Source organism: Poecile atricapillus, unplaced genomic scaffold (genome assembly GCF_030490865.1).
Source record: "Poecile atricapillus isolate bPoeAtr1 unplaced genomic scaffold, bPoeAtr1.hap1 scaffold_185, whole genome shotgun sequence".
In the NCBI taxonomy this organism is placed as follows: Eukaryota; Metazoa; Chordata; class Aves; order Passeriformes; family Paridae; genus Poecile; species Poecile atricapillus.
The window spans coordinates 14,456-25,247 of NW_026709022.1; positions in this window are offsets into that span (position 1 = coordinate 14,456).

The window sequence follows — 10,792 nt, forward strand, 5'->3', positions numbered from 1 at the left end:
ATTGAACCCAAAAAACAGGGGAAAAAGAGGGGTTTTTAACCCAAAAAACTGGGAGAAAAGAGGCGTTTGAATCCAAAAAACAGGGGGAAAAAAGAGGGGTTTTTAACCCAAAATCCTGGGAGAAAAGAGGGGTTTGAATCCAAAAAACAAGGAAAAAAGAGGGGTTTTAACCCAAAAAACGGGGAAAAAAGAGGGGTTTTTTAACCCAAAAAACAGGGAAAAAAGAGGGGTTTTAACCCAAAATCCTGAGAGAAAAGTAGGGTTTTAACCCAAAATCCTCGGGGGAAATGTGGGTTTTTAACCCAAAATCCTGGGAGAAAAAAGGGTTTTTAACCCAAAAACCAGTTCGGGAAAAGCGGGGTTTTAACCCAAAACACAGTGGGGAAATGTGGGATTTTAACCCAAAATCCTGAGGGAAAAGAGGGGTTTTAACCCAAAAAACATTGGGGGAAATGTGGGTTTTTAACCCAAAACACAGTGGGGAAAAGAGGGGTTTTTACCCAAAATCCTGGAGGAAACTGGGGTTTTAACCCAAAACACAGTGCAAAAAGAGGGGTTTGAACCCAAAATCCCGGGGGAAAAAAGGGGTTTGAACCCAAAAAACAGGGAAAAAAGAGGGGTTTGAACCCAAAATAAAGTGGGCGAAAAGAGGGGTTTTAACCCAAAATCCTTGGGGGAAATGTGGGTTTTTAACCCAAAATCCTGGGAGAAAAAAGGGTTTTTAACCCAAAAACCAGTTCGGGAAAAACGGGGTTTTAACCCAAAACACAGTGGGCAAATGTGGGGATTTAACCCAAAATCCTGGGGGAAAATGTGGGATTTTAACCCAAAATCCTGGGAGAAAGAGGGGTTTTTAACCCAAAAAACAGTGGGGGAAATGTGAGTTTTTAACCCAAAACACAGTGGGGAAAAGAAGGGTTTTAACCCAAAAAACAGGGAGAAAAGAGGGGTTTTAACCCAAAATCCTTGGGGAAATGTGGGTTTTTAACCCAAAATCCTGGGGGAAAAAGGGGTTTTAACCCAAAAAACAGTGGGGGAAATGTGGGGTTTTAACCCAAAATCCTGGGGGAAAAATGGGGTTTTTAACCCAAAATTCTGGAGGGAAATGTGGGGTTTTTAACCCAAAAAACAGTGCAAAAAGAGGGGTTTGAACCCAAAATAAAGTGGGCGAAAAGAGGATTTTTTAACCCAAAATCCTGGGAGAAAAGAGGGGTTTTAACCCAAAAAACAGTGGGGAAATGTGGGTTTTTAACCCAAAATCCTGGAGGAAAAATGGGGTTTTTAACCCAAAATTCTGGAGGGAAATTTGGGTTTTTAACCCAAAACACAGTGGGAGAAAAACAGTGCAAAAAGAGAGGTTTTAACCCAAAATCCTGGAGGAAACTGGGGTTTGAACCCAAAATAAAGTGGGCGAAAAGAGGGGTTTTTAACCCAAAATTCTGGGAGAAAAGAGGGGTTTTAACCCAAAATCCTGGGGGGAAATGTGGATTTTTAACCCAAAACACAAGGGGGAAAAAGCTGCTTTTTTTACCCAAAACACAGTAAGAAAAAGAGGGTTTTTTACCCAAAAACAGTAGGAAAACTCAGATTTTTAACCCAAAACACAAAAAAGCAGCTTTTTATCCCCAAAATGTGCCCGAGGTGAGGTTGGGGCACGGGTGACAATGGCACCCGTGTCCCCAGCACAAAAAAGGGATGTTTTCAACCCATTTTTGATCCATTTTAACCCATTTTTATCCATAATTTTAACCCATTTTTTATTAATTTTAACCCATTTTTATTCATATTTTTATCCATATTTTTGGCCATTTTTTATCCATTTTAACCCATTTTTATCCATATTTTTGGCCATTTTTAAATCCATTTTAACCCATTTTTATCCACATTTTTGGCCATTTTTTAATCAATTTTAACCCATTTTTATCCATATTTTTGGCCATTTTTTATCCATTTTAACCCATTTTTATCCATATTTTTGGCCATTTTTTATTAATTTTAACCCATTTTTATCCACATTTTTAACCCATTTTTATCCATTTTAACCCATTTTTATCCATATTTTTATCCATTTTTTGGCCATTTTAACCCATTTTTATCCATATTTTAACCCATTTTTTATTAATTTTAACCCATTTTTATCCATATTTTTGGCCATTTTTTATCCATTTTAACCCATTTTTATCCATATTTTTGGCCATTTTTAAATCCATTTTAACCCATTTTTATCCATATTTTTGGCCATTTTTTATCCATTTTAACCCATTTTTTATCCATTTTCACCCATTTTTATCCATGGTTTTGGCCATTTTTTAATCCATTTTAACCCATTTTTATCCACATTTTTAACCCATTTTTTATTAATTTTAACCCATTTTTATCCATATTTTTGGCCATTTTTAAATCCATTTTAACCCATTTTTATCCATATTTTTATCCATATTTTTATCCATTTTTTGGCCATTTTAACCCATTTTTATCCATATTTTTGGCCATTTTTAAATCCATTTTAACCCATTTTTATCCATATTTTTGGCCATTTTTTATTAATTTTAACCCATTTTTATCCACATTTTTAACCCATTTTTTATTAATTTAAACCATTTTTATCCATATTTTAACCCATTTTTATCCATATTTTTGGCCATTTTTAAATCCATTTTAACCCATTTTTATCCATATTTTTGGCCACTTTTTAATCCATTTTAACCCATTTTTATCCATATTTTTGGCCATTTTTAAATCCATTTTAACCCATTTTTATCCACATTTTTAACTCATTTTAACCCATATTTTAAACTCATTTTTACCCACATTTTAACTCATTTTTACCCACATTTTTACTAATTTTAACCCACATTTTGAACTCATTTTAACCCATATTTGAACTCATTTTAACCCATATTTTAATCCATAATTTTAACTCATTTTAACCCATATTTTACCCACATTTTTAACTCATTTTTACCCATTTTAACTCATTTTTACCCACATTTTAACTCATTTTTAACTCATTTTTACCCACATTTCAACTCATTTTTACCCACATTTTACCTCATTTTTAGCTCATTTTTAACTCATTTTTACCCATATTTTAACTAATTTTTACCCATATTTTAACTCATTTTACCCATATTTTAACTCATTTTACCCATATTTTAACCCATAATTTTAACTCATTTTAACCCATATTTGAACTCATTTTTAACTCATTTTTACCCATATTTTAACTCATTTTAACCCATATTTTAACTCCTTTTTTTCCCATATTTTACCTCATTTTTACCCACATTTTTAACTCATTTTTACCCATATTTTAAATAATTTTTAACTCATTTTACCCACATTTTTACCCATTTTAACTTATTTTTACCCATTTTTAACTCATTTTGACCCATCATTTTAACTCATTTTTACCCATTTTAACCCGTTTTTAACCCATATTTTAGCTCATTTTCACCCACATTTTAAACTCATTTTTACCCATATTTTAACTCATTTTTAAGTCATTTTTACCCACATTTTTACCCATATTTTAACTCATTTTTACCCGTATTTTAACTCATTTTTAACTCATTTTCACCCACATTTTACCTCATTTTTAACTCATTTTAACCCATATTTTACCTCATTTGTAGCTCATTTTTACCCACATTTTAAACTCATTTTTACCCACATTTTACCTCATTTTTAGCTCATTTTTACCCACATTTTTACCCATATTTTACCTCATTTTTAACTCATTTTCACCCATATTTTACCTCATTTTTAACTAATTTTCACCCACATTTTACTTCATTTTTAACTCATTTTTACCCACATTTTACCTCATTTTTAACTCTTTTTTACCCGCATTTTAACTCATTTTTACCCATATTTTAACTCATTTTTACCCATATTTTAACTCATTTTTAACTCTTTTTTACCCGCATTTTAACTCATTTTTACCCACATTTTAACTCATTTTTACCCACATTTTACCTCATTTTTGACTCATTTTTACCCATATTTTAACTCATTTTTACCCACATTTTAACTCATTTTTACCCACATTTTAACTCATTTTTAACACATATTTTAACTCATTTTTACCCATATTTTAACTCATTTTTAACTCATTTTAACCCATATTTTTACCCATTTTTAACCCATTTTTAACACATATTTTACCTCATTTTAACCCATATTTTACCTCATTTTTAACTCATTTTTAACTCATTTTTACCCATATTTTACCCATATTTTACCTCATTTTTAACTCATTTTTACCCATATTTTAACTCATTTTAACCTATATTTTTACCCATTTTTAACCCATATTTTACCTCATTTTTAACTCATTTTAAACTCATTTTTACCCATATTTTTACCCATTTTTAACCCATTTTTAACACATATTTTAACTCATTTTAACCCATATTTTATCTCATTTTTAACTCATTTTTACCCATATTTTACCCATATTTTTACCCATTTTTAACCCATTTTTAACCCACATTTTACCTCATTTTTAGCTCATTTTTACCCATATTTTTACCCATTTTTAACCCATTTTTACCCATATTTTACCTCATTTTTAACTCATTTTCACCCCCATTTCAAACCCATTTCAAACCCACCAATGGCTTTCATTAAGCGACATTTAATGCAATTAATTAATTCATTAATTAATCCAGTGCTGCTTTTCCACCCTCCCCCACCCCGGGAGCCTCTTTTGTCCCCTCAGTGCCACCCTCGGGCTGTCCCCCCACCCCCCGCCGGTGTCACTTTGTCACCTCGGTGCCACCTCTGTCCCTGCAGGGCCAGGGGATGACGTCACACAGGGGGAGCGCTTAATTAATTCTGATTAATTACTGGAGCAGCTGGAAAACAAGAGGAGCTGGGCAAGGCCAGGCAGGGCAGGGGACAGCTTGGGGACAGTGTGGGGACAGTGTGGGGACATTGGGGACATTGGGGACAGTGTGGGGACAGTGTGGGGACATTGGGGACATTGGGGACAGCTTGGGGACATTGGGGACATTGGGGACATTGTGGGGACATTGGGGACATTGGGGACATTGGGGACATTGGGGACATTGTGGGGACATTGGGGACATTGGGGACAGTGTGGGGACATTGGGGACATTGGGGACAGTGTGGGGACATTGGGGACATTGGGGACAGTGTGGGGACATTGGGGACATTGGGGACATTGGGGACAGCTTGGGGACATTGGGGACATTGGGGACATTGGGGACATTGGGGACATTGGGGACAGCTTGGGGACATTGGGGACATTGGGGACATTGGGGACATTGGGGACATTGGGGACAGTGTGGGGACATTGGGGACATTGGGGACATTGGGGACATTGGGGACATTGGGGACAGTGTGGGGACATTGGGGACAGTGTGGGGACAGTGTGGGGACAGCTTGGGGACAGCTTGGGGACATTGGGGACATTGGGGACAGTGTGGGGACATTGGGGACATTGGGGACAGCTTGGGGACATTGGGGACTGTGGGGACAGTGTGGGGACATTGGGGACATTGGGGACAGCTTGGGGACATTGGGGACATTGGGGACAGCTTGGGGACAGTGTGGGGAGAGCTTGGGGACATTGGGGACAGTGTGGGGAGAGCGTGGGGACAGCGTGGGGACAGCTTGGGGACATTGGGGTCAGTGTGGGGACACTGTGGGGACATTGGGGACAGTGTGGGGACAGTGGGGGGACATTGGGGACAGCGTGGGGACAGTGTGGGGACATTGGGGACATTGGGGACAGCGTGGGGACAGCGTGGGGACAGCTTGGGGACATTGGGGACACTGTGGGGACACTGTGGGGACACTGCTGGCCAGGCCACCCTCGCTGTCCCCTGCCAGGCCCAGCTGTGACACTGGAGGCTTGGATGTCCCTCCTGGGGACAGATGTGGCACTGGGGTCACCAAGGTCTCAGGGACATTCGGGTCATTGTCACCAGTGCCAGCCCCTCTGTGGTGCTCGGTGCCATCCTCAGTGTCATCTTCAGTGTCACCCTCAGTGTCACCCTCGGTGTCACCCTCAGTGTCCATCCCCAGTGTCCATCCCCAGTGTCCATCCCCAGTGTCATCTTCAGTGTCACCCTCAGTGTCACCCTCAGTGTCACCCTCAGTGTCCATCCTCAGTGTCCATCCCCAGTGTCCATCCCCAGTGTCCATCCTCAGTGTCCGTCCTCGGTGTCACCCTCAGTGTCACTCTCAGTGTCACCCTCAGTGTCACCCTCAGTGTCATCTTCAGTGTCCCTCATCAATGTCACCTTCAGTGTCCACTCTCAGTGTCCATCCTGTGTCCATCCTCAGTGTCCCTCATCAGTGTCACCCTCAATGTCCATCCCCAGTGTCCATCCTCAGTGTCCATCCCGTGTCCATCCTCAGGGTCACCCTCAGTGTCACCCTCAGTGTCACCCTCAGTGTCCATCCCCAGAGTCACCTTCAGTGTCACCCTCAGTGTCACCCTCAGTGTCCATCCCCAGGGTCCATCCCCAGTGTCCATCCCCAGTGTCACCCTTAGTGTCACCCTCAGTGTCATCCCCAGTGTCCATCCCATGTCCATCTTCAGTGTCACCCTCAGTGTCCATCCCCAGTGTCCATCCCCTGTGTCATCTTCAGTGTCACCCTCAGTGTCCATCCCTGGTGCCATCGCCAGTGTCCATCTCAGTGTCCATCCCTTGTGTCCATCCCCAGTGCCACCTCCAGTGCCACTCCCAGTGCCCATCTCATGTCCATCCCTCGGGTCATCCCTCCCCAGTGTCCACCAGCAGGATTGTCCATCCATCCCCAGTGTCCATCCCCAGTGTCCATCCCCAGTGTCCACCAGCAGGATTGTCCATCCATCCCCAGTGTCCACCAGCAGGATTGTCCATCCCTCCCCAGTGTCCATTCCTGGTGTCCATCCCCAGTGTCCATCCCCAGTGTCCATCCCCAGTGTCCATCCCCCACTGTCCATTCCCGATGTCCATTCCTGGTGTCCATTCCTGGTGTCCATCCCCAGTGTCCATTCCTGGTGTCCATTCCTGGTGTCCATCCCCAGTGTCCATTCCTGGTGTCCATTCCCGGTGTCCATCCCCAGTGTCCATTCCCCATTTTCCATTCTCATTTTCCATCCCCAGCGTCCATCTCATGTCCATCCCCCATTTTCCATCCCTAGTCCCATCCTCACTCCCATCCCCCACTGTCCATCCCCAGTGTCCATCCCCACTCCCATCCCCACTCCCATCCCCCACTGTCCATTCCTGGCGTCCATTCCTGGTGTCCATTCCTGGTGTCCATCCCCGGTGTCCATCCCCAGTGTCCATTCCTGGTGTCCATCCCCAGTGTCCATCCCTGGTGTCCATCCCCAGTGTCCATTCCTGGTGTCCATCCCCAGTGTCCATCCTCACTCCCATCCCCCACTGTCCATCCCCAGTGTCCATTCCTGGTGTCCATTCCTGGTGTCCATCCCCGGTGTCCATCCCCAGTGTCCATCCCCGTTTTCCATCCCCATTTTCCATCCCCATTTTCCATCCCCACTCCCATCCCCCACTGTCCCCCTGCAGTGTCCATCCCCAGGGTCCATTCCCGGTGTCCATCCCTGGTGTCCATCCCCAGTGTCCATCCCCGTTTTCCATCCCCATTTTCCATCCCCATTTTCCATCCCCATTTTCCACCCCCACTCCCATCCCCCACTGTCCATTCCTGGTGTCCATTCCTGGTGTCCATCCCCGGTGTCCATCCCCAGTGTCCATTCCTGGTGTCCATCCCCGGTGTCCATCCCCAGTGTCCATTCCTGGTGTCCATTCCTGGTGTCCATTCCTGGTGTCCATCCCCATTTTCCATCCCCACTCCCATCCCCCACTGTCCATTCCTGGTGTCCATTCCTGGTGTCCATTCCTGGTGTCCATCTCCGGTGTCCATCCCCAGTGTCCATCCCCAGTGTCCATCCCCGGTGTCCATCCCCGGTGTCCGTGTCCATCCCCGGTGTCCATCCCCGGTGTCCATTCCTGGTGTCCATCCCCAGTGTCCATTCCTGGTGTCCATCCCCATTTTCCATCCCCGTTTTCCATCCCCATTTTCCACCCCCACTCCCATCCCCCACTCCCATCCCCCGCTGTCCCCCGCAGTGTCCACCCCTCCATGGCCACACTCCGGCCATGTCACCCCGGTGTCCCCCCGCGCGTGTCCCAGCCCCGGGGGGCTCGAGGTGTCCCCGCGGAGCCACCGCCGGTCCCGGGTCCCCCCCAGTGACGGCCCCGCCGGTGCCGGGCCGGTCCCAGTTGGCAGCGGGAAGGGTTAAACTGGGAGCCGGGACGGGAACTGGAGCAGCCCATGGCCCCGGGGCCGGGGTTTGGCCCCGCCGGTGCCGGGCCGGTCCCAGTTGGCAGCGGGAAGGGTTAAACTGGGAGCCGGGACGGGAACTGGAGCAGCCCATGGCCCCGGGGCCGGGGTTTGGCCCCGCCGGGGCAGCGGCAGAGCCGGCTCGGGCGGTCCCGGCTGGGCAGTCCCGGTTCGGGCAGTCCCGGGGCCGCCGGAAGGGCCGAGCGGGGCCGCGGGGCAGAACCGGGCCGGGGGGTCCCGGCTGGGCAGTCCCGGGGTCCCGGCTCGGGCGGTCCCGGCTCGGGCGGTCCCGGTTCGGGCGGTCCCGGTTCGGGCGGTCCCGGTTCGGGCAGTCCCGGTTCGGGCGGTCCCGGGGTCCCGGCTGGGCAGTCCCGGTTCGAGCGGTCCCGGCTGGGCAGTCCCGGTTCGGGCGGTCCCGGTTCGGGCAGTCCCGGGCCGGGTGGTCCCGGTTCGAGCGGTCCCGGCTCGGGTGGTCCCGGTTCGGGCGGTCCCGGGGTCCCGGCTGGGCAGTCCCGGTTCGGGCGGTCCCGGTTCGGGTGGTCCCGGCTCGGGCGGTCCCGGAGCCTCCGGAAGGACCGAGCGGGGCCGCGGGGCAGAACCGGGCCGGGCGGGGCCGGGATGGGCACGGAGCTGGCACCGGAGCGGGGACACGGCGGAGTGGGGACATGGCACAGAGGGGACACGGAGCAGAGGGGACACGGAGAAGAGAGGGGACATGGCACTGAGGGGACACGGCACTGAGGGGACACGGCACAGAGGGGACATGGCACAGAGGGGACATGGCACTGAGGGGACATGGAGCAGAGAGGGGACACGGCACTGAGGGGACACAGCACTCAGGGGACACAGCACAGAGGGGACACGGCACAGAGGGGACACGGCACTGAGGGGGGACACGGCACTGAGGGGACACGGCACAGAGAGGGGACACGGCACTGAGGGGACATGGAGCAGAGAGGGGACACAGCACTCAGGGGACATGGCACTGAGGGGACATGGCACTGAGGGGACATGGCACTGAGGGGACATGGCACTGAGGGGACACGGCACTCAGGGGACATGGCACTCAGGGGACACGGCAGAGAGGGGACATGGCACAGAGGGGACACGGCACTGAGGGGACACAGAGCAGAGAGGGGACATGGCACTGAGGGGACACGGCACTGAGGGGACACGGAGAAGAGAGGGGACACGGCACAGAGGGGACATGGCACAGAGGGGACACGGCACTGAGGGGACACGGCACTCAGGGGACACGGAGAAGAGAGGGGACATGGCACTGAGGAGACACAGCACTCAGGGGACATGGCACTCAGGGGACATGGCACTGAGGGGACACGGAGAAGAGAGGGGACATGGCACTGAGGGGACATGGCACTGAGGGGACACAGCACTCAGGGGACATGGCACAGAGGGGACATGGCACTGAGGAGACACAGCACTCAGGGGACATGGCACTCAGGGGACATGGCACTGAGGGGACACGGCACAGAAAGGGGGTCACAGCGCAGGGATGGGGACACAGGAGGAAAAGGAGGTGACAGCACCAAGAAGGGGTCCCACACTGGGGTGGCGTCACCGTTCCGTGTGGGGACACAGCACAACCAGGGGGTGACAGCCCGGGGGGGGGTCACAGCCACCTAGACCAGGGACAGGGACACCTGTCCCATCTCCTGTCCTGTGACCCTGAGGACACTTGGGGGGTTTGGGGTCCCTGACTGGAGGTGGGGACACACAGTGGTTCCTGGGTGACAGGATCCGGGTGTCCCCATGTCCCCGTGTCCCCATGTCCCTGTGTCCCCATGTCCCTGAGTTCATGGTGTCCATGTCCCCGTGTCCCCATGTCCCTGTGTCCCCATGTCCCCGTGTCCCTGTGTCCCCATGTCCCCAAGTTCCTGGTGTCCATGTCCCCATGTCCCTGTGTCCCCATGTCCCCAAGTTCCTGGTGTCCATGTCCCCATGTCCCCATATCCCCGTGTCCCTGTGTCCCCGTGTCCCTGTGTCCCCATGTCCCTGAGTTCATGGTGTCCATGTCCCCATGTCCCCATGTCCCTGTGTCCCCATGTCCCCGAGTTCATGGTGTTCATGTCCCTGTGTCCCCATGTCCCTGAGTTCATGGTGTCCATGTCCCTGTGTCCCTGTGTCCCCATGTCCCCAAGTTCCTGGTGTCCATGTCCCCATGTCCCTGTGTCCCCATGTCCCCAAGTTCCTGGTGTCCATGTCCCCATGTCCCCATATCCCCGTGTCCCTGTGTCCCCGTGTCCCTGTGTCCCCATGTCCCTGAGTTCATGGTGTCCATGTCCCTGTGTCCCCATGTCCCCGTGTCCCCATGTCCCCGTGTTCATGGTGTCAATGTCTCTGTGTCCCCATGTCCCTGTGTCCCCATGTCCCCAAGTTCCTGGTGTCCGTGTCCCCATGTCCCCATGTTCATGGTGTCCATGTCTCTGTGTCCCCATGTCCCTCT